Here is a 24,896-nt window from a genome sequence, read left to right as displayed (position 1 = left end):
ATACCATCTTGAAGTGGGAGCCCGGCTAGCTCAGTCAGTAGAGCATGAGACTCTTAATTTCAGGGTCGTGGGTTCGAGCCCCACGTTGGGTGAAAATGAGTAATTTTTGCTGGACTCTCATAATCTGGTGATTATTCTTGCATTAGACATGCAATAACTATCAAAAATGGTATCTCCCTTGGTTTCTCATTGGTGGGAAATTTAACTTCAAGATTAGCTAGGGTATGAGTCTAGATGAACACACCGCAATATCACTCATATTCGAGTAGTAAACAGGCCAACCTGAACTGTAAAACATCCCATAAGTGGAGGTAAGGCATAAGTTAGGAGTGAACTGAACACTGTTATGGGCAATTGGACTTCAAATAAAGTGTGGAAGGCAGTAAGGTTACTTTTTTCATGTTATGCAGATTAAACACACAGGGGAATTAGCTCAAATGGTAGAGCGCTCGCTTAGCATGCGAGAGGTAGCGGGATCGATGCCCGCATTCTCCATTATAAAATTTGCATACATTTTATTTTTAACTTGTCATTGCCAAGGTCATTGCAGAGTAAGAACAGAAAAATCACAGATGGCTTTCAAATATGGTCTCATTATCACAACTAAAGTGGTTTAATCAAAAGGGTTCAGGTATTCTTTAGCATGTGAGAGGAATTTGAATTCTTATGCAATCTCAAAATGAAGTTCTCACAACTTTCATTTTCATTTTCTCTTATTTTTTTTGACACTCTGTCCTCTGAAGGATGTATAAATCTGGCTTTCCTTGCAAAACAAGAGTAGAGGAATATCCAGGATTTGATTTTACTTCACAAAAAGGGATCGGTCTGCATACTGTCTTAAGGAGGGAACCCGGCTAGCTCAGTCGGTAGAGCATGAGACTCTTAATCGCAGGGTTGTGGGTTCGAGCCCCACGTTGGGCAAAAACGAGTAATTTTTGCCTGAATATTGCATTGACTCTCATAATATGGAGATTAATCTTGCATTAGACATGCAATAACTCCCAAAAATTGTCCAGGAATGGATTTCCTTCATAAAAAATGATTAGTCTGCATACTATCTTGAAGTGGGAGCCCGGCTAGCTCAGTCGGTAGAGCATGAGACTCTTAATCTCAGGGTCGTGGGTTCGAGCCCCACGTTGGGCGAAAATGAGTAATTTTTGCTGGATTATTGCATTGACTCTCATAATCTTGTGATTATTCTTGCATTAGACATGCAATAACTATCAAAAATGGTATCTCCCTTGGTTTCTCATTGGTGGGAAATTTAACTTCAAGATTAGCTAGGGTATGAGTCTAGATGAACACACCGCAATATCACTCATATTCGAGTAGTAAACAGGCCAACCTGAACTGTAAAACATCCCATAAGTGGAGGTAAGGCATAAGTTAGGAGTGAACTTAACACTGTTATGGGCAATTGGACTTCAAATAAAGTGTGGAAGGCAGTAAGGTTACTTTTTTCATGTTATGCAGATTAAACACACAGGGGAATTAGCTCAAATGGTAGAGCGCTCGCTTAGCATGCGAGAGGTAGCGGGATCGATGCCCGCATTCTCCATTATAAAATTTGCATACATTTTATTTTTAACTTGTCATTGCCAAGGTCATTGCAGAGTAAGAACAGAAAAATCACAGATGGCTTTCAAATATGGTCTCATTATAACAACTAAAGTGGTTTAATCAAACGGGTTCAGGTATTCTTTAGCATGTGAGAGGAATTTGAATTCTTATGCAATCTCAAAATGAAGTTCTCACAACTTCCATTTTCATTTTCTCTTATTTTTTTGACACTCTGTCCTCTGAAGGATGTATAAATCTGGCTTTCCTTGCAAAACAAGAGTAGAGGAATATCCAGGATTTGATCTTCTTCACAAAAAGGGATTGGTCTGCATCCTGTCTTAAGGAGGGAACCCGACTAGCTCAGTCGGTAGAGCATGAGACTCTTAATCTCAGGGTCGTGGGTTCGAGCCCCACGTTGGGCGAAAACGAGTAATTTTTGCCTGAATATTGCATTGACTCTCATAATATGGAGATTAATCTTGCAATAGACATGCAATAACTCCCAAAAATTGTCCAGGAATGGATTTCCTTCATAAAAAATGATTAGTCTGCATACCATCTTGAAGTTGGGAGCCCGGCTAGCTCAGTCGGTAGAGCATGAGACTCTTAATCTCAGGGTCGTGGGTTCGAGCCCCACATTGGGCGAAAATGAGTAATTTTTGATGGACTCTCATAATCTGGTGATTATTCTTGCATTAGACATGCAATAACTATCAAAAATGGTATCTCCCTTGGTTTCTCATTGGTGGGAAATTTAACTTCAAGATTAGGTAGGGTATGAGTCTAGATGAACACACCACAATATCACTCATATTCGAGTAGTAAACAGGCCAACCTGAACTGTAAAACATCCCATAAGTGGAGGTAAGGCATAAGTTAGGAGTGAACTGAACACTGTTATGGGCAATTGGACTTCAAATAAAGTGTGGAAGGCAGTGAGGTTACTTTTTCATGTTATGCAGATTAAACACACAGGCGAATTAGCTCAAATGGTATAGCGCTCGCTTAGCATGCGAGAGGTAGCGGGATCGATGCCCGCATTCTCCATTATAAAATTTGCATACATTTTATTTTTAACTTGTCATTGAAAAGGTCATTGCAGAGTAAGAACAGAAAAATCACAGATGGCTTTCAAATATGGTCTCATTATAACAACTAAAGTGGTTTAATCAAAAGGGTTCAGGTATTCTTTAGCATGTGAGAGAAATTTGAATTCTTATGCAATCTCAAAATGAAGTTCTTACAACTTCCATTTTCATTTTCTCTTATTTTTTTTGACACTCTGTCCTCTGAAGGATGTATAAATCTGGCTTTCCTTGCAAATCAAGAGTAGAGGAATATCCAGGATTTGATTTTCTTCACAAAAAGGGATTGGTCTGCATACTGTCTTAAGGAGGGAACCCGGCTAGCTCAGTCGGTAGAGCATGAGACTCTTAATCTCAGGGTTGTGGGTTCGAGCCCCACGTTGGGCGAAAACTAGTAATTTTTGCCTGAATATTGCATTGACTCTCATAATATGGAGATTAATCTTGCATTAGACATGCAATAACTCCCAAAAATTGTCCAGGAATGGATTTCCTTCATAAAAAATGATTAGTCTGCATACCATCTTGAAGTGGGAGCCCGGCTAGCTCAGTCAGTAGAGCATGAGACTCTTAATTTCAGGGTCGTGGGTTCGAGCCCCACGTTGGGTGAAAATGAGTAATTTTTGCTGGACTCTCATAATCTGGTGATTATTCTTGCATTAGACATGCAATAACTATCAAAAATGGTATCTCCCTTGGTTTCTCATTGGTGGGAAATTTAACTTCAAGATTAGCTAGGGTATGAGTCTAGATGAACACACCGCAATATCACTCATATTCGAGTAGTAAACAGGCCAACCTGAACTGTAAAACATCCCATGAGTGGAGGTAAGGCATAAGTTAGGAGTGAACTGAACACTGTTATGGGCAATTGGACTTCAAATAAAGTGTGGAAGGCAGTAAGGTTACTTTTTTCATGTTATGCAGATTAAACACACAGGGGAATTAGCTCAAATGGTAGAGCGCTCTCTTAGCATGCGAGAGGTAGCGGGATCGATGCCTGCATTCTCCATTATAAAATTTGCATACATTTTATTTTTAACTTGTCATTGCCAAGGTCATTGCAGAGTAAGAACAGAAAAATCACAGATGGCTTTCAAATATGGTCTCATTATCACAACTAAAGTGGTTTAATCAAAAGGGTTCAGGTATTCTTTAGCATGTGAGAGGAATTTGAATTCTTATGCAATCTCAAAATGAAGTTCTCACAACTTTCATTTTCATTTTCTCTTATTTTTTTTGACACTCTGTCCTCTGAAGGATGTATAAATCTGGCTTTCCTTGCAAAACAAGAGTAGAGGAATATCCAGGATTTGATTTTACTTCACAAAAAGGGATCGGTCTGCATACTGTCTTAAGGAGGGAACCCGGCTAGCTCAGTCGGTAGAGCATGAGACTCTTAATCTCAGGGTTGTGGGTTCGAGCCCCACGTTGGGCAAAAACGAGTAATTTTTGCCTGAATATTGCATTGACTCTCATAATATGGAGATTAATCTTGCATTAGACATGCAATAACTCCCAAAAATTGTCCAGGAATGGATTTCCTTCATAAAAAATGATTAGTCTGCATACTATCTTGAAGTGGGAGCCCGGCTAGCTCAGTCGGTAGAGCATGAGACTCTTAATCTCAGGGTCGTGGGTTCGAGCCCCACGTTGGGCGAAAATGAGTAATTTTTGCTGGATTATTGCATTGACTCTCATAATCTGGTGAATATTTTTGCATTAGACATGCAATGACTATCAAAAATGGTATCTCCCTTGGTTTCTCATTGGTGGGAAATTTAACTTCAAGATTAGGTAGGGTATGAGTCTAGATGAACACACCACAATATCACTCATATTCGAGTAGTAAACAGGCCAACCTGAACTGTAAAACATCCCATAAGTGGAGGTAAGGCATAAGTTAGGAGTGAACTGAACACTGTTATGGGCAATTGGACTTCAAATAAAGTGTGGAAGGCAGTGAGGTTACTTTTTCATGTTCTGCAGATTAAACACACAGGCGAATTAGCTCAAATGGTATAGCGCTCGCTTAGCATGCGAGAGGTAGCGGGATCGATGCCCGCATTCTCCATTATAAAATTTGCATACATTTTATTTTTAACTTGTCATTGCCAAGGTCATTGCAGAGTAAGAACAGAAAAATCACAGATGGCTTTCAAATATGGTCTCATTATAACAACTAAAGTGGTTTAATCAAAAGGGTTCAGGTATTCTTTAGCATGTGAGAGGAATTTGAATTCTTATGCAATCTCAAAATGAAGTTCTCACAACTTCCATTTTCATTTTCTCTTATTGTTTTTGACACTCTGTCCTCTGAAGGATGTATAAATCTGGCTTTCCTTGCAAAACAAGAGTAGAGGAATATCCAGGATTTGATTTTACTTCACAAAAAGGGATTGGTCTGCATACTGTCTTAAGGAGGGAACCCGGCTAGCTCAGTCGGTAGAGCATGAGACTCTTAATCTCAGGGTCGTGGGTTCGAGCACCACGTTGGGCAAAAACGAGTAATTTTGCCTGAATATTGCATTGACTCTCATAATATGGAGATTAATCTTGCATTAGACATGCAATAACTCCCAACAATTGTCCAGGAATGGATTTCCTTCATAAAAAATGATTAGTCTGCATACTATCTTGTAGTGGGAGCCCGGCTAGCTCAGTCGATAGAGTATGAGACTCTTAATCTCAGGGTCGTGGGTTCGAGCCCAAAGTTGGGCGAAAATGAGTAATTTTTGCTGGATTATTGCATTGACTCTCATAATCTGGTGAATATTCTTGCATTAGACATGCAATAACTATCAAAAATGGTATCTCTCTTGGTTTCTCATTGGTGGGAAATTTAACTTCAAGATTAGGTAGGGTATGAGTCTAGATGAACACACCACAATATCACTCATATTCGAGTAGTAAACAGGCCAACCTGAACTGTAAAACATCCCATAAGTGAAGGTAAGGCATAAATTAGGAGTGAACTGAACACTGTTATGGGCAATTGGACTTCAAATAAAGTGTGGAAGGCAGTGAGGTTACTTTTTTCATGTTATGCAAATTAAACACACAGGGGAATTAGCTCAAATGGTAGAGCGCTCGCTTAGCATGCGAGAGTTAGCGGGATCAATGCCCGCATTCTCCATTATAAAATTTGCATACATTTTATTTTTAACTTGTCATTGCCAAGGTCATTGCAGAGTAAGAACAGAAAAATCACAGATGGCTTTCAAATATGGTCTCATTATAACAACTAAAGTGGTTTAATCAAAAGGGTTCAGGTATTCTTTAGCATGTGAGAGGAATTTGAATTCTCATGCAATCTCAAAATGAAGTTCTCACAACTTCCGTTTTCATTTTCTCCTATTTTTTTTGACACTCTGTCCTCTGAAGGATGTATAAATCTGGCTTTCCTTGCAAAACAAGAGTAGAGGAATATCCAGGATTTGATTTTCTTCACAAAAAGGGATTGGTCTGCATACTGTCTTAAGGAGGGAGCCCGGCTAGCTCAGTCGGTAGAGCATGAGACTCTTAATCTCAGGGTCGTGGTTCGAGCCCCACGTTGGGCGAAAATGAGTAATTTTTGCCTGAATATTGCATTGACTCTCATAATATGGAGATTAATCTTGCATTAGACCTGCAATAACTCCCAAAAATTGTCCAGGAATGGATTTCCTTCATAAAAAATGATTAGTCTGCATACCATCTTGAAGTTGGGAGCCCGGCTAGCTCAGTCGGTAGAGCATGAGACTCTTAATCTCAGGGTCGTGGGTTCGAGCCCCACATTGGGCGAAAATTAGTAATTTTTGCTGGACTCTCATAATCTCATGATTATTCTTGCATTAGACATGCAATAACTATCAAAAATGGTATCTCCCTTGGTTTCTCATTGGTGGGAAATTTAACTTCAAGATTAGGTAGGGTATGAGTCTAGATGAACACACCACAATATCACTCATATTCGAGTAGTAAACAGGCCAACCTGAACTGTAAAACATCCCATAAGTGGAGGTAAGGCATAAGTTAGGAGTGAACTGAACACTGTTATGGGCAATTGGACTTCAAATAAAGTGTGGAAGGCAGTGAGGTTACTTTTTTCATGTTATGCAGATTAAACACACAGGGGAATTAGCTCAAATGGTAGAGCGCTCGCTTAGCATGCGAGAGGTAGCGGGATCGATGCCCGCATTCTCCATTATAAAATTTGCATACATTTTATTTTTAACTTGTCATTGCCAAAGTCATTGCAGAGTAAGAACAGAAAAATCACAGATGGCTTTCAAATATGGTCTCATTATAACAACTAAAGTGGTTTAATCAAAAGGGTTCTGGTATTCTTTAGCATGTGAGAGGAATTTGAATTCTTATGCAATCTCAAAATGAAGTTCTCACAACTTCCGTTTTCATTTTCTCTTATTTTTTTTGACACTCTGTCCTCTGAAGGATGTATAAATCTGGCTTTCCTTGCAAAACAAGAGTAGAGGAATATCCAGGATTTGATTTTCTTCACAAAAAGGGATTGGTCTGCATACTGTCTTAAGGAGGCAACCCGGCTAGCTCAGTCGGTAGAGCATGAGACTCTTAATCTCAGGGTCGTGGGTTCGAGCCCCACGTTGGGCGAAAACGAGTATTTTTTGCCTGAATATTGCATTGACTCTCATAATATGGAGATTAATCTTGCATTAGACATGCAATAACTCCCAAAAATTGTCCAGGAATGGATTTCCTTCATAAAAAATGATTAGTCTGCATACCATCTTGAAGTGGGAGCCCTGCTAGCTCAGTCCGTAGAGCATGAGACTCTTAATCTCAGGGTCGTGGGTTTGAGCCCCACGTTGGGCGAAAACGAGTATTTTTTGCCTGAATATTGCATTGACTCTCATAATATGGAGATTAATCTTGCATTAGACATGCAATAACTCCCAAAAATTGTCCAGGAATGGATTTCCTTCATAAAAAATGATTAGTCTGCATACTATCTTGAAGTGGGAGCCCGGCTAGCTCAGTCGGTAGAGCATGAGACTCTTAATCTCAGGGTCGTGGGTTCGAGCCCCACGTTGGGCGAAAATGAGTAATTTTTGCTGGATTATTGCATTGACTCTCATAATCTGGTGAATATTTTTGCATTAGACATGCAATGACTATCAAAAATGGTATCTCCCTTGGTTTCTCATTGGTGGGAAATTTAACTTCAAGATTAGGTAGGGTATGAGTCTAGATGAACACACCACAATATCACTCATATTCGAGTAGTAAACAGGCCAACCTGAACTGTAAAACATCCCATAAGTGGAGGTAAGGCATAAGTTAGGAGTGAACTGAACACTGTTATGGGCAATTGGACTTCAAATAAAGTGTGGAAGGCAGTGAGGTTACTTTTTCATGTTATGCAGATTAAACACACAGGCAAATTAGCTCAAATGGTATAGCGCTCGCTTAGCATGCGAGAGGTAGCGGGATCGATGCCCGCATTCTCCATTATAAAATTTGCATACATTTTATTTTTAACTTGTCATTGCCAAGGTCATTGCAGAGTAAGAACAGAAAAATCACAGATGGCTTTCAAATATGGTCTCATTATAACAACTAAAGTGGTTTAATCAAAAGGGTTCAGGTATTCTTTAGCATGTGAGAGGAATTTGAATTCTTATGCAATCTCAAAATGAAGTTCTCACAACTTCCATTTTCATTTTCTCTTATTGTTTTTGACACTCTGTCCTCTGAAGGATGTATAAATCTGGCTTTCCTTGCAAAACAAGAGTAGAGGAATATCCAGGATTTGATTTTACTTCACAAAAAGGGATTGGTCTGCATACTGTCTTAAGGAGGGAACCCGGCTAGCTCAGTCGGTAGAGCATGAGACTCTTAATCTCAGGGTCGTGGGTTCGAGCACCACGTTGGGCAAAAACGAGTAATTTTGCCTGAATATTGCATTGACTCTCATAATATGGAGATTAATCTTGCATTAGACATGCAATAACTCCCAACAATTGTCCAGGAATGGATTTCCTTCATAAAAAATGATTAGTCTGCATACTATCTTGTAGTGGGAGCCCGGCTAGCTCAGTCGGTAGAGTATGAGACTCTTAATCTCAGGGTCGTGGGTTCGAGCCCAACGTTGGGCGAAAATGAGTAATTTTTGCTGGATTATTGCATTGACTCTCATAATCTGGTGAATATTCTTGCATTAGACATGCAATAACTATCAAAAATGGTATCTCTCTTGGTTTCTCATTGGTGGGAAATTTAACTTCAAGATTAGGTAGGGTATGAGTCTAGATGAACACACCACAATATCACTCATATTCGAGTAGTAAACAGGCCAACCTGAACTGTAAAACATCCCATAAGTGAAGGTAAGGCATAAGTTAGGAGTGAACTGAACACTGTTATGGGCAATTGGACTTCAAATAAAGTGTGGAAGGCAGTGAGGTTACTTTTTTCATGTTATGCAAATTAAACACACAGGGGAATTAGCTCAAATGGTAGAGCGCTCGCTTAGCATGCGAGAGTTAGCGGGATCAATGCCCGCATTCTCCATTATAAAATTTGCATACATTTTATTTTTAACTTGTCATTGCCAAGGTCATTGCAGAGTAAGAACAGAAAAATCACAGATGGCTTTCAAATATGGTCTCATTATAACAACTAAAGTGGTTTAATCAAAAGGGTTCAGGTATTCTTTAGCATGTGAGAGGAATTTGAATTCTCATGCAATCTCAAAATGAAGTTCTCACAACTTCCGTTTTCATTTTCTCCTATTTTTTTTGACACTCTGTCCTCTGAAGGATGTATAAATCTGGCTTTCCTTGCAAAACAAGAGTAGAGGAATATCCAGGATTTGATTTTCTTCACAAAAAGGGATTGGTCTGCATACTGTCTTAAGGAGGGAGCCCGGCTAGCTCAGTCGGTAGAGCATGAGACTCTTAATCTCAGGGTCGTGGTTCGAGCCCCACGTTGGGCGAAAATGAGTAATTTTTGCCTGAATATTGCATTGACTCTCATAATATGGAGATTAATCTTGCATTAGACCTGCAATAACTCCCAAAAATTGTCCAGGAATGGATTTCCTTCATAAAAAATGATTAGTCTGCATACCATCTTGAAGTTGGGAGCCCGGCTAGCTCAGTCGGTAGAGCATGAGACTCTTAATCTCAGGGTCGTGGGTTCGAGCCCCACATTGGGCGAAAATTAGTAATTTTTGCTGGACTCTCATAATCTCATGATTATTCTTGCATTAGACATGCAATAACTATCAAAAATGGTATCTCCCTTGGTTTCTCATTGGTGGGAAATTTAACTTCAAGATTAGGTAGGGTATGAGTCTAGATGAACACACCACAATATCACTCATATTCGAGTAGTAAACAGGCCAACCTGAACTGTAAAACATCCCATAAGTGGAGGTAAGGCATAAGTTAGGAGTGAACTGAACACTGTTATGGGCAATTGGACTTCAAATAAAGTGTGGAAGGCAGTGAGGTTACTTTTTTCATGTTATGCAGATTAAACACACAGGGGAATTAGCTCAAATGGTAGAGCGCTGGCTTAGCATGCGAGAGGTAGTGGGATCGATGCCCGCATTCTCCATTATAAAATTTGCATACATTTTATTTTTAACTTGTCATTGCCAAGGTCATTGCAGAGTAAGAACAGAAAAATCACAGATGGCTTTCAAATATGGTCTCATTATAACAACTAAAGTGGTTTAATCAAAAGGGTTCAGGTATTCTTTAGCATGTGAGAGGAATTTGAATTCTTATGCAATCTCAAAATGAAGTTCTCACAACTTCCGTTTTCATTTTCTCTTATTTTTTTTGACACTCTGTCCTCTGAAGGATGTATAAATCTGGCTTTCCTTGCAAAACAAGAGTAGAGGAATATCCAGGATTTGATTTTCTTCACAAAAAGGGATTGGTCTGCATACTGTTTTAAGGAGGGAACCCGGCTAGCTCAGTCGGTAGAGCATGAGACTCTTAATCTCAGGGTTGTGGGTTCGAGCCCCACGTTGGGCGAAAACGAGTATTTTTTGCCTGAATATTGCATTGACTCTCATAATATGGAGATTAATCTTGCATTAGACATGCAATAACTCCCAAAAATTGTCCAGGAATGGATTTCCTTCATAAAAAATGATTAGTCTGCATACTATCTTGAAGTGGGAGCCCGGCTAGCTCAGTCGGTAGAGCATGAGACTCTTAATCTCAGGGTCGTGGGTTCGAGCCCCACGTTGGGCGAAAATGAGTAATTTTTGCTGGATTATTGCATTGACTCTCATAATCTTGTGATTATTCTTGCATTAGACATGCAATAACTATCAAAAATGGTATCTCCCTTGGTTTCTCATTGGTGGGAAATTTAACTTCAAGATTAGCTAGGGTATGAGTCTAGATGAACACACCGCAATATCACTCATATTCGAGTAGTAAACAGGCCAACCTGAACTGTAAAACATCCCATAAGTGGAGGTAAGGCATAAGTTAGGAGTGAACTTAACACTGTTATGGGCAATTGGACTTCAAATAAAGTGTGGAAGGCAGTAAGGTTACTTTTTTCATGTTATGCAGATTAAACACACAGGGGAATTAGCTCAAATGGTAGAGCGCTCGCTTAGCATGCGAGAGGTAGCGGGATCGATGCCCGCATTCTCCATTATAAAATTTGCATACATTTTATTTTTAACTTGTCATTGCCAAGGTCTTTGCAGAGTAAGAACAGAAAAATCACAGATGGCTTTCAAATATGGTCTCATTATAACAACTAAAGTGGTTTAATCAAAAGGGTTCAGGTATTCTTTAGCATGTGAGAGGAATTTGAATTCTTATGCAATCTCAAAATGAAGTTCTCACAACTTCCATTTTCATTTTCTCTTATTTTTTTGACACTCTGTCCTCTGAAGGATGTATAAATCTGGCTTTCCTTGCAAAACAAGAGTAGAGGAATATCCAGGATTTGATTTTCTTCACAAAAAGGGATTGGTCTGCATCCTGTCTTAAGGAGGGAACCCGGCTAGCTCAGTCGGTAGAGCATGAGACTCTTAATCTCAGGGTCGTGAGTTCGAGCCCCACGGTGGGCGTAAACGAGTAATTTTTGCCTGAATATTGCATTGACTCTCATAATATGGAGATTAATCTTGCATTAGACATGCAATAACTCCCAAAAATTGTCCAGGAATGGATTTCCTTCATAAAAAATGATTAGTCTGCATACCATCTTGAAGTGGGAGACCTGCTAGCTCAGTCCGTAGAGCATGAGACTCTTAATCTCAGGGTCGTGGGTTTGAGCCCCACGTTGGGCGAAAACGAGTATTTTTTGCCTGAATATTGCATTGACTCTCATAATATGGAGATTAATCTTGCATTAGACATGCAACAACTCCCAAAAATTGCCCAGGAATGGATTTCCTTCATAAAAAATGATTAGTCTGCATACCATCTTGAAGTGGGAGCCCTGCTAGCTCAGTCCGTAGAGCATGAGACTCTTAATCTCAGGGTCGTGGGTTTGAGCCCCACGTTGGGCGAAAATGAGTCATTTTTGCTGTATTATTGCATTGACTCTCATAATCTGGTGAATATTCTTGCATTAGACATGCAATAACTATCAAAAATGGTATCTCCCTTGGTTTCTCATTGGTGGGAAATTTAACTTCAAGATTAGCTAGGGTATGAGTCTAGATGAACACACCGCAATATCACTCATATTCGAGTAGTAAACAGGCCAACCTGAACTGTAAAACATCCCATAAGTGGAGGTAAGGCATAAGTTAGGAGTGAACTTAACACTGTTATGGGCAATTGGACTTCAAATAAAGTGTGGAAGGCAGTAAGGTTACTTTTTTCATGTTATGCAGATTAAACACACAGGGGAATTAGCTCAAATGGTAGAGCGCTCGCTTAGCATGCGAGAGGTAGCGGGATCGATGCCCGCATTCTCTATTATAAAATTTGCATACATTTTCTTTTTAACTTGTCATTGCCAAGGTCTTTGCAGAGTAAGAACAGAAAAATCACAGATGGCTTTCAAATATGGTCTCATTATAACAACTAAAGTGGTTCAATCAAAAGGGTTCAGGTATTCTTTAGCATGTGAGAGGAATTTGAATTCTTATGCAATCTCAAAATGAAGTTCTCACAACTTCCATTTTCATTTTCTCTTTTTTTTTGACACTCTGTCCTCTGAAGGATGTATAAATCTGGCTTTCCTTGCAAAACAAGAGTAGAGGAATATCCAGGATTTGATTTTCTTCACAAAAAGGGATTGGTCTGCATACTGTCTTAAGGAGGGAGCCCGGCTAGCTCAGTCGGTAGAGCGTGAGACTCTTAATCTCAGGGTTGTGGGTTCGAGCCCCACGTTGGGCGAAAACGAGTAATTTTTGCCTGAATATTGCATTGACTCTCATAATATGGAGATTAATCTTGCATTAGACATGCAATAACTCCCAAAAATTGTCCAGGAATGGATTTCCTTCATAAAAAATGATTAGTCTGCATACCATCTTGAAGTTGGGAGCCCGGCTAGCTCAGTCGGTAGAGCATGAGACTCTTAATCTCAGGGTCGTGGGTTCGAGCCCCACATTGGGCGAAAATTAGTAATTTTTGCTGGACTCTCATAATCTCATGATTATTCTTGCATTAGACATGCAATAACTATCAAAAATGGTATCTCCCTTGGTTTCTCATTGGTGGGAAATTTAACTTCAAGATTAGGTAGGGTATGAGTCTAGATGAACACACCACAATATCACTCATATTCGAGTAGTAAACAGGCCAACCTGAACTGTAAAACATCCCATAAGTGGAGGTAAGGCATAAGTTAGGAGTGAACTGAACACTGTTATGGGCAATTGGACTTCAAATAAAGTGTGGAAGGCAGTGAGGTTACTTTTTTCATGTTATGCAGATTAAACACACAGGGGAATTAGCTCAAATGGTAGAGCGCTCGCTTAGCATGCGAGAGGTAGCGGGATCGATGCCCGCATTCTCCATTATAAAATTTGCATACATTTTATTTTTAACTTGTCATTGCCAAAGTCATTGCAGAGTAAGAACAGAAAAATCACAGATGGCTTTCAAATATGGTCTCATTATAACAACTAAAGTGGTTTAATCAAAAGGGTTCTGGTATTCTTTAGCATGTGAGAGGAATTTGAATTCTTATGCAATCTCAAAATGAAGTTCTCACAACTTCCGTTTTCATTTTCTCTTATTTTTTTTGACACTCTGTCCTCTGAAGGATGTATAAATCTGGCTTTCCTTGCAAAACAAGAGTAGAGGAATATCCAGGATTTGATTTTCTTCACAAAAAGGGATTGGTCTGCATACTGTCTTAAGGAGGCAACCCGGCTAGCTCAGTCGGTAGAGCATGAGACTCTTAATCTCAGGGTCGTGGGTTCGAGCCCCACGTTGGGCGAAAACGAGTATTTTTTGCCTGAATATTGCATTGACTCTCATAATATGGAGATTAATCTTGCATTAGACATGCAATAACTCCCAAAAATTGTCCAGGAATGGATTTCCTTCATAAAAAATGATTAGTCTGCATACCATCTTGAAGTGGGAGCCCTGCTAGCTCAGTCCGTAGAGCATGAGACTCTTAATCTCAGGGTCGTGGGTTTGAGCCCCACGTTGGGCGAAAACGAGTATTTTTTGCCTGAATATTGCATTGACTCTCATAATATGGAGATTAATCTTGCATTAGACATGCAATAACTCCCAAAAATTGTCCAGGAATGGATTTCCTTCATAAAAAATGATTAGTCTGCATACTATCTTGAAGTGGGAGCCCGGCTAGCTCAGTCGGTAGAGCATGAGACTCTTAATCTCAGGGTCGTGGGTTCGAGCCCCACGTTGGGCGAAAATGAGTAATTTTTGCTGGATTATTGCATTGACTCTCATAATCTGGTGAATATTTTTGCATTAGACATGCAATGACTATCAAAAATGGTATCTCCCTTGGTTTCTCATTGGTGGGAAATTTAACTTCAAGATTAGGTAGGGTATGAGTCTAGATGAACACACCACAATATCACTCATATTCGAGTAGTAAACAGGCCAACCTGAACTGTAAAACATCCCATAAGTGGAGGTAAGGCATAAGTTAGGAGTGAACTGAACACTGTTATGGGCAATTGGACTTCAAATAAAGTGTGGAAGGCAGTGAGGTTACTTTTTCATGTTATGCAGATTAAACACACAGGCGAATTAGCTCAAATGGTATAGCGCTCGCTTAGCATGCGAGAGGTAGCGGGATCGATGCCCGCATTCTCCATTATAAAATTTGCATACATTTTATTTTTAACTTGTCATTGCCAAGGTCATTGCAGAGTAAGAACAGAAAAATCACAGATGGCTTTCAAATATGGTCTCATTATAACAACTAAAGTGGTTTAATCAAAAGGGTTCAGGTATTCTTTAGCATGTGAGAGGAATTTGAATTCTTATGCAATCTCAAAATGAAGTTCTCACAACTTCCATTTTCATTTTCTCTTATTGTTTTTGACACTCTGTCCTCTGAAGGATGTATAAATCTGGCTTTCCTTGCAAAACAAGAGTAGAGGAATATCCAGGATTTGATTTTACTTCACAAAAAGGGATTGGTCTGCATACTGTCTTAAGGAGGGAACCCGGCTAGCTCAGTCGGTAGAGCATGAGACTCTTAATCTCAGGGTCGTGGGTTCGAGCACCACGTTGGGCAAAAACGAGTAATTTTGCCTGAATATTGCATTGACTCTCATAATATGGAGATTAATCTTGCATTAGACATGCAATAACTCCCAACAATTGTCCAGGAATGGATTTCCTTCATAAAAAATGATTAGTCTGCATACTATCTTGTAGTGGGAGCCCGGCTAGCTCAGTCGGTAGAGTATGAGACTCTTAATCTCAGGGTCGTGGGTTCGAGCCCAACGTTGGGCGAAAATGAGTAATTTTTGCTGGATTATTGCATTGACTCTCATAATCTGGTGAATATTCTTGCATTAGACATGCAATAACTATCAAAAATGGTATCTCTCTTGGTTTCTCATTGGTGGGAAATTTAACTTCAAGATTAGGTAGGGTATGAGTCTAGATGAACACACCACAATATCACTCATATTCGAGTAGTAAACAGGCCAACCTGAACTGTAAAACATCCCATAAGTGAAGGTAAGGCATAAGTTAGGAGTGAACTGAACACTGTTATGGGCAATTGGACTTCAAATAAAGTGTGGAAGGCAGTGAGGTTACTTTTTTCATGTTATGCAAATTAAACACACAGGGGAATTAGCTCAAATGGTAGAGCGCTCGCTTAGCATGCGAGAGTTAGCGGGATCAATGCCCGCATTCTCCATTATAAAATTTGCATACATTTTATTTTTAACTTGTCATTGCCAAGGTCATTGCAGAGTAAGAACAGAAAAATCACAGATGGCTTTCAAATATGGTCTCATTATAACAACTAAAGTGGTTTAATCAAAAGGGTTCAGGTATTCTTTAGCATGTGAGAGGAATTTGAATTCTCATGCAATCTCAAAATGAAGTTCTCACAACTTCCGTTTTCATTTTCTCCTATTTTTTTTGACACTCTGTCCTCTGAAGGATGTATAAATCTGGCTTTCCTTGCAAAACAAGAGTAGAGGAATATCCAGGATTTGATTTTCTTCACAAAAAGGGATTGGTCTGCATACTGTCTTAAGGAGGGAGCCCGGCTAGCTCAGTCGGTAGAGCATGAGACTCTTAATCTCAGGGTCGTGGTTCGAGCCCCACGTTGGGCGAAAATGAGTAATTTTTGCCTGAATATTGCATTGACTCTCATAATATGGAGATTAATCTTGCATTAGACCTGCAATAACTCCCAAAAATTGTCCAGGAATGGATTTCCTTCATAAAAAATGATTAGTCTGCATACCATCTTGAAGTTGGGAGCCCGGCTAGCTCAGTCGGTAGAGCATGAGACTCTTAATCTCAGGGTCGTGGGTTCGAGCCCCACATTGGGCGAAAATTAGTAATTTTTGCTGGACTCTCATAATCTCATGATTATTCTTGCATTAGACATGCAATAACTATCAAAAATGGTATCTCCCTTGGTTTCTCATTGGTGGGAAATTTAACTTCAAGATTAGGTAGGGTATGAGTCTAGATGAACACACCACAATATCACTCATATTCGAGTAGTAAACAGGCCAACCTGAACTGTAAAACATCCCATAAGTGGAGGTAAGGCATAAGTTAGGAGTGAACTGAACACTGTTATGGGCAATTGGACTTCAAATAAAGTGTGGAAGGCAGTGAGGTTACTTTTTTCATGTTATGCAGATTAAACACACAGGGGAATTAGCTCAAATGGTAGAGTGCTGGCTTAGCATGCGAGAGGTAGTGGGATCGATGCCCGCATTCTCCATTATAACATTTGCATACATTTTATTTTTAACTTGTCATTGCCAAGGTCATTGCAGAGTAAGAACAGAAAAATCACAGATGGCTTTCAAATATGGTCTCATTATAACAACTAAAGTGGTTTAATCAAAAGGGTTCAGGTATTCTTTAGCATGTGAGAGGAATTTGAATTCTTATGCAATCTCAAAATGAAGTTCTCACAACTTCCGTTTTCATTTTCTCTTATTTTTTTTGACACTCTGTCCTCTGAAGGATGTATAAATCTGGCTTTCCTTGCAAAACAAGAGTAGAGGAATATCCAGGATTTGATTTTCTTCACAAAAAGGGATTGGTCTGCATACTGTTTTAAGGAGGGAACCCGGCTAGCTCAGTCGGTAGAGCATGAGACTCTTAATCTCAGGGTTGTGGGTTCGAGCCCCACGTTGGGCGAAAACGAGTATTTTTTGCCTGAATATTGCATTGACTCTCATAATATGGAGATTAATCTTGCATTAGACATGCAATAACTCCCAAAAATTGTCCAGGAATGGATTTCCTTCATAAAAAATGATTAGTCTGCATACTATCTTGAAGTGGGAGCCCGGCTAGCTCAGTCGGTAGAGCATGAGACTCTTAATCTCAGGGTCGTGGGTTCGAGCCCCACGTTGGGCGAAAATGAGTAATTTTTGCTGGATTATTGCATTGACTCTCATAATCTGGTGAATATTCTTGCATTAGACATGCAATAACTATCAAAAATGGTATCTCTCTTGGTTTCTCATTGGTGGGAAATTTAACTTCAAGATTAGGTAGGGTATGAGTCTAGATGAACACACCACAATATCACTCATATTCGAGTAGTAAACAGGCCAACCTGAACTGTAAAACATCCCATAAGTGAAGGTAAGGCATAAGTTAGGAGTGAACTGAACACTGTTATGGGCAATTGGACTTCAAATAAAGTGTGGAAGGCAGTGAGGTTACTTTTTTCATGTTATGCAAATTAAACACACAGGGGAATTAGCTCAAATGGTAGAGCGCTCGCTTAGCATGCGAGAGTTAGCGGGATCAATGCCCGCATTCTCCATTATAAAATTTGCATACATTTTATTTTTAACTTGTCATTGCCAAGGTCATTGCAGAGTAAGAACAGAAAAATCACAGATGGCTTTCAAATATGGTCTCATTATAACAACTAAAGTGGTTTAATCAAAAGGGTTCAGGTATTCTTTAGCATGTGAGAGGAATTTGAATTCTCATGCAATCTCAAAATGAAGTTCTCACAACTTCCGTTTTCATTTTCTCCTATTTTATTTGACACTCTGTCCTCTGAAGGATGTATAAATCTGGCTTTCCTTGCAAAACAAGAGTAGAGGAATATCCAGGATTTGATTTTCTTCACAAAAAGGGATTGGTCTGCATACTGTCTTAAGGAGGGAGCCCGGCTAGCTCAGTCGGTAGAGCATGAGACTCTTAATCTCAGGGTCGTGGTTCGAGCCCCACGTTGGGCGAAAATGAGTAATTTTTGCCTGAATATTGCATTGACTCTCATAATATGGAGATTAATCTTGCATTAGACCTGCAATAACTCCCAAAAATTGTCCAGGAATGGATTTCCTTCATAAAAAATGATTAGTCTGCATACCATCTTGAAGTTGGGAGCCCGGCTAGCTCAGTCGGTAGAGCATGAGACTCTTAATCTCAGGGTCGTGGGTTCGAGCCCCACATTGGGCGAAAATTAGTAATTTTTGCTGGACTCTCATAATCTCATGATTATTCTTGCATTAGACATGCAATAACTATCAAAAATGGTATCTCCCTTGGTTTCTCATTGGTGGGAAATTTAACTTCAAGATTAGGTAGGGTATGAGTCTAGATGAACACACCACAATATCACTCATATTCGAGTAGTAAACAGGCCAACCTGAACTGTAAAACATCCCATAAGTGGAGGTAAGGCATAAGTTAGGAGTGAACTGAACACTGTTATGGGCAATTGGACTTCAAATAAAGTGTGGAAGGCAGTGAGGTTACTTTTTTCATGTTATGCAGATTAAACACACAGGGGAATTAGCTCAAATGGTAGAGTGCTGGCTTAGCATGCGAGAGGTAGTGGGATCGATGCCCGCATTCTCCATTATAACATTTGCATACATTTTATTTTTAACTTGTCATTGCCAAGGTCATTGCAGAGTAAGAACAGAAAAATCACAGATGGCTTTCAAATATGGTCTCATTATAACAACTAAAGTGGTTTAATCAAAAGGGTTCAGGTATTCTTTAGCATGTGAGAGGAATTTGAATTCTTATGCAATCTCAAAATGAAGTTCTCACAACTTCCGTTTTCATTTTCTCTTATTTTTTTTGACACTCTGTCCTCTGAAGGATGTATAAATCTGGCTTTCCTTGCAAAACAAGAGTAGAGGAATATCCAGGATTTGATTTTCTTCACAAAAAGGGATTGGTCTGCATACTGTTTTAAGGAGGGAACCCGGCTAGCTCAGTCGGTAGAGCATGAGACTCTTAATCTCAGGGTTGTGGGTTCGAGCCCCACGTTGGGCGAAAACGAGTATTTTTTGCCTGAATATTGCATTGACTCTCATAATATGGAGATTAATCTTGCATTAGACATGCAATAACTCCCAAAAATTGTCCAGGAATGGATTTCCTTCATAAAAAATGATTAGTCTGCATACTATCTTGAATTGGGAGCCCGGCTAGCTCAGTCGGTAGAGCATGAGACTCTTAATCTCAGGGTCGTGGGTTCGAGCCCCACGTTGGGCGAAAATGAGTAATTTTTGCTGGATTATTGCATTGACTCTCATAATCTTGTGATTATTCTTGCATTAGACATGCAATAACTATCAAAAATGGTATCTCCCTTGGTTTCTCATTGGTGGGAAATTTAACTTCAAGATTAGCTAGGGTATGAGTCTAGATGAACACACCGCAATATCACTCATATTCGAGTAGTAAACAGGCCAACCTGAACTGTAAAACATCCCATAAGTGGAGGTAAGGCATAAGTTAGGAGTGAACTTAACACTGTTATGGGCAATTGGACTTCAAATAAAGTGTGGAAGGCAGTAAGGTTACTTTTTTCATGTTATGCAGATTAAACACACAGGGGAATTAGCTCAAATGGTAGAGCGCTCGCTTAGCATGCGAGAGGTAGCGGGATCGATGCCCGCATTCTCCATTATAAAATTTGCATACATTTTATTTTTAACTTGTCATTGCCAAGGTCATTGCAGAGTAAGAACAGAAAAATCACAGATGGCTTTCAAATATGGTCTCATTATAACAACTAAAGTGGTTTAATCAAAAGGGTTCAGGTATTCTTTAGCATGTGAGAGGAATTTGAATTCTTATGCAATCTCAAAATGAAGTTCTCACAACTTCCATTTTCATTTTCTCTTATTTTTTTGACACTCTGTCCTCTGAAGGATGTATAAATCTGGCTTTCCTTGCAAAACAAGAGTAGAGGAATATCCAGGATTTGATTTTCTTCACAAAAAGGGATTGGTCTGCATCCTGTCTTAAGGAGGGAACCCGGCTAGCTCAGTCGGTAGAGCATGAGACTCTTAATCTCAGGGTCGTGAGTTCGAGCCCCACGTTGGGCGAAAACGAGTAATTTTTGCCTGAATATTGCATTGACTCTCATAATATGGAGATTAATCTTGCATTAGACATGCAATAACTCCCAAAAATTGTCCAGGAATGGATTTCCTTCATAAAAAATGATTAGTCTGCATACCATCTTGAAGTTGGGAGCCCGGCTAGCTCAGTCGGTAGAGCATGAGACTCTTAATCTCAGGGTCGTGGGTTCGAGCCCCACATTGGGCGAAAATTAGTAATTTTTGCTGGACTCTCATAATCTCATGATTATTCTTGCATTAGACATGCAATAACTATCAAAAATGGTATCTCCCTTGGTTTCTCATTGGTGGGAAATTTAACTTCAAGATTAGGTAGGGTATGAGTCTAGATGAACACACCACAATATCACTCATATTCGAGTAGTAAACAGGCCAACCTGAACTGTAAAACATCCCATAAGTGGAGGTAAGGCATAAGTTAGGAGTGAACTGAACACTGTTATGGGCAATTGGACTTCAAATAAAGTGTGGAAGGCAGTCAGGTTACTTTTTTCATGTTATGCAGATTAAACACACAGGGGAATTAGCTCAAATGGTAGAGCGCTGGCTTAGCATGCGAGAGGTAGTGGGATCGATGCCCGCATTCTCCATTATAAAATTTGCATACATTTTATTTTTAACTTGTCATTGCCAAGGTCATTGCAGAGTAAGAACAGAAAAATCACAGATGGCTTTCAAATATGGTCTCATTATAACAACTAAAGTGGTTTAATCAAAAGGGTTCAGGTATTCTTTAGCATGTGAGAGGAATTTGAATTCTTATGCAATCTCAAAATGAAGTTCTCACAACTTCCGTTTTCATTTTCTCTTATTTTTTTTGACACTCTGTCCTCTGAAGGATGTATAAATCTGGCTTTCCTTGCAAAACAAGAGTAGAGGAATATCCAGGATTTGATTTTCTTCACAAAAAGGGATTGGTCTGCATACTGTTTTAAGGAGGGAACCCGGCTAGCTCAGTCGGTAGAGCATGAGACTCTTAATCTCAGGGTTGTGGGTTCGAGCCCCACGTTGGGCGAAAACGAGTATTTTTTGCCTGAATATTGCATTGACTCTCATAATATGGAGATTAATCTTGCATTAGACATGCAATAACTCCCAGAAATTGTCCAGGAATGGATTTCCTTCATAAAAAATGATTAGTCTGCATACTATCTTGAAGTGGGAGCCCGGCTAGCTCAGTCGGTAGAGCATGAGACTCTTAATCTCAGGGTCGTGGGTTCGAGCCCCACGTTGGGCGAAAATGAGTAATTTTTGCTGGATTATTGCATTGACTCTCATAATCTTGTGATTATTCTTGCATTAGACATGCAATAACTATCAAAAATGGTATCTCCCTTGGTTTCTCATTGGTGGGAAATTTAACTTCAAGATTAGCTAGGGTATGAGTCTAGATGAACACACCGCAATATCACTCATATTCGAGTAGTAAACAGGCCAACCTGAACTGTAAAACATCCCATAAGTGGAGGTAAGGCATAAGTTAGGAGTGAACTTAACACTGTTATGGGCAATTGGACTTCAAATAAAGTGTGGAAGGCAGTAAGGTTACTTTTTTCATGTTATGCAGATTAAACACACAGGGGAATTAGCTCAAATGGTAGAGCGCTCGCTTAGCATGCGAGAGGTAGCGGGATCGATGCCCGCATTCTCCATTATAAAATTTGCATACATTTTATTTTTAACTTGTCATTGCCAAGGTCATTGCAGAGTAAGAACAGAAAAATCACAGATGGCTTTCAAATATGGTCTCATTATAACAACTAAAGTGGTTTAATCAAAAGGGTTCAGGTATTCTTTAGCATGTGAGAGGAATTTGAATTCTTATGCAATCTCAAAATGAAGTTCTCACAACTTCCATTTTCATTTTCTCTTATTTTTTGGACACTCTGTCCTCTGAAGGATGTATAAATCTGGCTTTCCTTGCAAAACAAGAGTAGAGGAATATCCAGGATTTGATTTTCTTCACAAAAAGGGATTGGTCTGCATCCTGTCTTAAGGAGGCAAACCGGCTAGCTCAGTCGGTAGAGCATGAGACTCTTAATCTCAGGGTCGTGAGTTCGAGCCCCACGTTGGGCGAAAACGAGTAATTTTTGCCTGAATATTGCATTGACTCTCATAATATGGAGATTAATCTTGCATTAGACATGCAATAACTCCCAAAAATTGTCCAGGAATGGATTTCCTTCATAAAAAATGATTAGTCTGCATACCATCTTGAAGTTGGGAGCCCGGCTAGCTCAGTCGGTAGAGCATGAGACTCTTAATCTCAGGGTCGTGGGTTCGAGCCCCACATTGGGCGAAAATGAGTAATTTTTGATGGACTCTCATAATCTGGTGATTATTCTTGCATTAGACATGCAATAACTATCAAAAATGGTATCTCCCTTGGTTTCTCATTGGTGGGAAATTTAACTTCAAGATTAGGTAGGGTATGAGTCTAGATGAACACACCACAATATCACTCATATTCGAGTAGTAAACAGGCCAACCTGAACTGTAAAACATCCCATAAGTGGAGGTAAGGCATAAGTTAGGAGTGAACTGAACACTGTTATGGGCAATTGGACTTCAAATAAAGTGTGGAAGGCAGTGAGGTTACTTTTTTCATGTTATGCAGATTAAACACACAGGGGAATTAGCTCAAATGGTAGAGCGCTTGCTTAGCATGTGAGAGGTAGCGGGATCGATGCCCGCATTCTCCATTATAAAATTTGCATACATTTTATTTTTAACTTGTCATTGCCAAAGTCATTGCAGAGTAAGAACAGAAAAATCACAGATGGCTTTCAAATATGGTCTCATTATAACAACTAAAGTGGTTTAATCAAAAGGGTTCTGGTATTCTTTAGCATGTGAGAGGAATTTGAATTCTTATGCAATCTCAAAATGAAGTTCTCACAACTTCCGTTTTCATTTTCTCTTATTTTTTTTGACACTCTGTCCTCTGAAGGATGTATAAATCTGGCTTTCCTTGCAAAACAAGAGTAGAGGAATATCCAGGATTTGATTTTCTTCACAAAAAGGGATTGGTCTGCATACTGTCTTAAGGAGGGAACCCGGCTAGCTCAGTCGGTAGAGCATGAGACTCTTAATCTCAGGGTCGTGGGTTCGAGCCCCACGTTGGGCGAAAACGAGTATTTTTTGCCTGAATATTGCATTGACTCTCATAATATGGAGATTAATCTTGCATTAGACATGCAATAACTCCCAAAAATTGTCCAGGAATGGATTTCCTTCATAAAAAATGATTAGTCTGCATACCATCTTGAAGTGGGAGCCCTGCTAGCTCAGTCCGTAGAGCATGAGACTCTTAATCTCAGGGTCGTGGGTTCGAGCCCCACGTTGGGCGAAAATGAGTAATTTTTGCTGGATTATTGCATTGACTCTCATAATCTGGTGAATATTCTTGCATTAGACATGCAATAACTATCAAAAATGGTATCTCCCTTGGTTTCTCATTGGTGGGAAATTTAACTTCAAGATTAGCTAGGGTATGAGTCTAGATGAACACACCGCAATATCACTCATATTCGAGTAGTAAACAGGCCAACCTGAACTGTAAAACATCCCATAAGTGGAGGTAAGGCATAAGTTAGGAGTGAACTTAACACTGTTATGGGCAATTGGACTTCAAATAAAGTGTGGAAGGCAGTAAGGTTACTTTTTTCATGTTATGCAGATTAAACACACAGGGGAATTAGCTCAAATGGTAGAGCGCTCGCTTAGCATGCGAGAGGTAGCGGGATCGATGCCCGCATTCTCCATTATAAAATTTGCATACATTTTATTTTTAACTTGTCATTGCCAAGGTCATTGCAGAGTAAGAACAGAAAAATCACAGATGGCTTTCGAATATGGTCTCATTATAACAACTAAAGTGGTTTAATCAAAAGGGTTCAGGTATTCTTTAGCATGTGAGAGGAATTTGAATTCTTATGCAATCTCAAAATGAAGTTCTCACAACTTCCATTTTCATTTTCTCTTATTTTTTTTGACACTCTGTCCTCTGAAGGATGTATAAATCTGGCTTTCCTTGCAAAACAAGAGTAGAGGAATATCCAGGATTTGATTTTCTTCACAAAAAGGGATTGGTCTGCATACTGTCTTAAGGAGGGAACCCGGCTAGCTCAGTCGGTACAGCATGAGACTCTTAATCTCAGGGTCGTGGGTTCGAGCCCCACGTTGGGCGAAAACGAGTAATTTTTGCCTGAATATTGCATTGACTCTCATAATATGGAGATTAATCT

The 24,896-nt window shown here is 39.5% G+C and overlaps 16 non-coding genes across 16 annotated transcripts; all 16 read left to right on the top strand.

The window, feature by feature from the left end:
- The first annotated feature begins 422 nt into the window (after positions 1-422).
- TRNAA-AGC (transfer RNA alanine (anticodon AGC)) lies at positions 423-495 on the top strand. The gene has a single exon. It is a non-coding gene; the product is annotated as a tRNA-Ala (tRNA).
- Positions 496-1,070: 575 nt separating this feature from the next.
- TRNAK-CUU (transfer RNA lysine (anticodon CUU)) lies at positions 1,071-1,143 on the top strand. The gene has a single exon. It is a non-coding gene; the product is annotated as a tRNA-Lys (tRNA).
- A 342-nt stretch (positions 1,144-1,485) lies between these two features.
- TRNAA-AGC (transfer RNA alanine (anticodon AGC)) lies at positions 1,486-1,558 on the top strand. The gene has a single exon. It is a non-coding gene; the product is annotated as a tRNA-Ala (tRNA).
- Positions 1,559-4,232: 2,674 nt separating this feature from the next.
- On the top strand, positions 4,233-4,305 carry TRNAK-CUU (transfer RNA lysine (anticodon CUU)). The gene has a single exon. It is a non-coding gene; the product is annotated as a tRNA-Lys (tRNA).
- Positions 4,306-6,758: 2,453 nt separating this feature from the next.
- On the top strand, positions 6,759-6,831 carry TRNAA-AGC (transfer RNA alanine (anticodon AGC)). The gene has a single exon. It is a non-coding gene; the product is annotated as a tRNA-Ala (tRNA).
- A 796-nt stretch (positions 6,832-7,627) lies between these two features.
- TRNAK-CUU (transfer RNA lysine (anticodon CUU)) lies at positions 7,628-7,700 on the top strand. The gene has a single exon. It is a non-coding gene; the product is annotated as a tRNA-Lys (tRNA).
- Positions 7,701-10,800: 3,100 nt separating this feature from the next.
- TRNAK-CUU (transfer RNA lysine (anticodon CUU)) lies at positions 10,801-10,873 on the top strand. Its single transcript has one exon. It is a non-coding gene; the product is annotated as a tRNA-Lys (tRNA).
- A 342-nt stretch (positions 10,874-11,215) lies between these two features.
- TRNAA-AGC (transfer RNA alanine (anticodon AGC)) lies at positions 11,216-11,288 on the top strand. The gene has a single exon. It is a non-coding gene; the product is annotated as a tRNA-Ala (tRNA).
- A 2,259-nt stretch (positions 11,289-13,547) lies between these two features.
- On the top strand, positions 13,548-13,620 carry TRNAA-AGC (transfer RNA alanine (anticodon AGC)). The gene has a single exon. It is a non-coding gene; the product is annotated as a tRNA-Ala (tRNA).
- Positions 13,621-14,416: 796 nt separating this feature from the next.
- TRNAK-CUU (transfer RNA lysine (anticodon CUU)) lies at positions 14,417-14,489 on the top strand. The gene has a single exon. It is a non-coding gene; the product is annotated as a tRNA-Lys (tRNA).
- Positions 14,490-17,589: 3,100 nt separating this feature from the next.
- TRNAK-CUU (transfer RNA lysine (anticodon CUU)) lies at positions 17,590-17,662 on the top strand. Its single transcript has one exon. It is a non-coding gene; the product is annotated as a tRNA-Lys (tRNA).
- A 2,039-nt stretch (positions 17,663-19,701) lies between these two features.
- Positions 19,702-19,774, top strand: TRNAK-CUU (transfer RNA lysine (anticodon CUU)). Its single transcript has one exon. It is a non-coding gene; the product is annotated as a tRNA-Lys (tRNA).
- Positions 19,775-20,116: 342 nt separating this feature from the next.
- Positions 20,117-20,189, top strand: TRNAA-AGC (transfer RNA alanine (anticodon AGC)). The gene has a single exon. It is a non-coding gene; the product is annotated as a tRNA-Ala (tRNA).
- Positions 20,190-21,813: 1,624 nt separating this feature from the next.
- TRNAK-CUU (transfer RNA lysine (anticodon CUU)) lies at positions 21,814-21,886 on the top strand. The gene has a single exon. It is a non-coding gene; the product is annotated as a tRNA-Lys (tRNA).
- Positions 21,887-22,228: 342 nt separating this feature from the next.
- Positions 22,229-22,301, top strand: TRNAA-AGC (transfer RNA alanine (anticodon AGC)). The gene has a single exon. It is a non-coding gene; the product is annotated as a tRNA-Ala (tRNA).
- Positions 22,302-24,340: 2,039 nt separating this feature from the next.
- On the top strand, positions 24,341-24,413 carry TRNAA-AGC (transfer RNA alanine (anticodon AGC)). Its single transcript has one exon. It is a non-coding gene; the product is annotated as a tRNA-Ala (tRNA).
- Positions 24,414-24,896: the final 483 nt, after the last annotated feature.

Source organism: Lissotriton vulgaris, chromosome 1_1, assembly GCF_964263255.1.
Source record: "Lissotriton vulgaris chromosome 1_1, aLisVul1.2, whole genome shotgun sequence".
In the NCBI taxonomy this organism is placed as follows: Eukaryota; Metazoa; Chordata; class Amphibia; order Caudata; family Salamandridae; genus Lissotriton; species Lissotriton vulgaris.
The sequence above is the reverse complement of the archived record's forward strand: the minus strand, read 5'-3'. Positions and strand labels throughout refer to the sequence as shown.